We start from the raw sequence: 1,978 nt of genomic DNA, 5'->3' as shown, positions 1-1,978 counted from the left end.
AGGCTTTTCTACTTTGAGCTTATTTTGTTTTCCTAGAAATTTGATGCTGAGGGACTTCTCTATTATCTGGTCATCTTTGGACTGTTCCCTGGTGAAATTGTTGAGTAGCCTTCTAACAGCTGCTCCAATGTCTGTCTAATGTCTTCAGTGTTGTTTGTCTTTAGGTGGAGGAGTTGATAGGAAGAGCAGAGATGAGGGCCAAGAAGTCCATCCTTGAGCTGGTCTCCATGGCAGAGGAATTCAGGAGATCTCTTTGGATTAGAACCCTTTGGGACAGGCTTTACCCGAGGTCACCATTTCAAAAAGGCTTCTTCCCCAATTGGGTCATTGTGTTCTTCCAAGAAACTTCTCTCATTAATGTCTCTTCTGCCTAGAAGCTAGAGGACTTTTGGCTGGCCCCTGATTGGTGATAATCAGCTTTTGGCCTTTGACAAAGCTCCAAGACACAAAGTCTCCTTACAGTCTATTCCACTTCTCTTGGGGTCTTCTTTATCTAAAATGGCACTTTTCTGGGCCAAACACCCACTGCTTTATTATTCTTGAACATGTTAAGGCATCTCCTTATTTCTCTAACACAGTATAAGAGAAAATTTGGAATTGCAGTGGCTACTTGAGGGAATTTTGACATGAACCAGATGGTACAGATATAGTACAAAAAGTGAAGAAACCCTCATGAAGATCTTGTCATGTCTAAAAGAGAGATCATTTTGTTTAATATAAGAGACACAGGATTTCTCCTTTGTTTCCATACTTCAGGGATTATTAAGTGCTGGCTTTTTATCATACAGTTTGATAAAATGTCAAGGGCCCAAGCTATTGTCTAAAACAGTATAATGTCACTCTCTTTCAAGTGTATATGTCAAAACCCATTTTTCTACAGCTAACCTTTTTACCTTTCCTTGCAGAAAGAATCTCATTAGCCTTGTAGTGATAATTTCATACTTATTGGAAGCTAGCTCCCTCTGATTTTGTTTCTGTCCTTCGATATTCCCACCTTTTGGAAATTATAAAGATAGCTGATCAAAAGCATCATTCAGTTGTGTGTGTGTGTGTGTGTGTTCTAGCACTGTCTAGAATCCAGATAAACAGTCAAAAATGTCTACATAGGAAGTTGTTCAATTGTGTCCCTTTTTGTCAACACTAGAAAGCATATTTAGATAATAGTCTGTCTCTTACTCTCTCTCTCTCTCTTTTTACCACATTTGTGAGATAATAAGAGAAGGTTTTAGCTCCAAGATAGAGAGTCCTGGGCTTGATTCACAGTTCTTAAAAAAATTGACCATATACAAATATGTCAGTATGATGTTTTGCTTTGAATAAGGCCTTGGTTCAAGTTCATACTTCCCAAGTTTCTACATTGGTTTTATGATGTAGGTAAGTTATGCTGTTTCCATAACTTATTTAAAAATAAAAATATATACACATACATATAAAATTATATTCAACTAAAAAGAATCAGGATAATGGTTCATTTGGGAGGTGTTTATGTAAAAGACATTGAGGTTCTGGCTCATCTGCTTCCTACTGTATTTTGACTCCTCTCCTTTCTTTGCTCCCTTGCAATCCACCTGTTTTTGACTCTCTGAGGTCTTCTGCCACTTCAGAAGAAATGAAACTCTTGTGGTTTTCTCCAACCTTAACTACTGCTCTGAATTTAACTGATTTTTTACAAATTTAACTCCTTTTTAAACATTTAAGGTGTTTAAATGTTTAACACCTAAGGTGTTCCCTTTGGGGGGAAAAGGGATTCCCTTTTGGGGGTGAAGAAATGTTTGGAATTAGAGATGATGGTTGCATACCTTTGTGAATTTACTTCTACCTAAGGTAGAAGAATATTTATTCTTCTACGTGTATCTTCTGGTTCTTAAGTTTCTCTTACATAATCCAGACTTGATTCTATAAAAAACTGAACCTTACTCCACTTCAAGAAGATGCTTGTCCTGAGGTTATTACAATCCTATTGGCAAAACTTAGCCCA

The sequence above is a fragment of the Panthera tigris genome, chromosome B4, assembly GCF_018350195.1.
Source record: "Panthera tigris isolate Pti1 chromosome B4, P.tigris_Pti1_mat1.1, whole genome shotgun sequence".
In the NCBI taxonomy this organism is placed as follows: domain Eukaryota; kingdom Metazoa; phylum Chordata; class Mammalia; order Carnivora; family Felidae; genus Panthera; species Panthera tigris.
The sequence above is the reverse complement of the archived record's forward strand: the minus strand, read 5'-3'. Positions refer to the sequence as shown.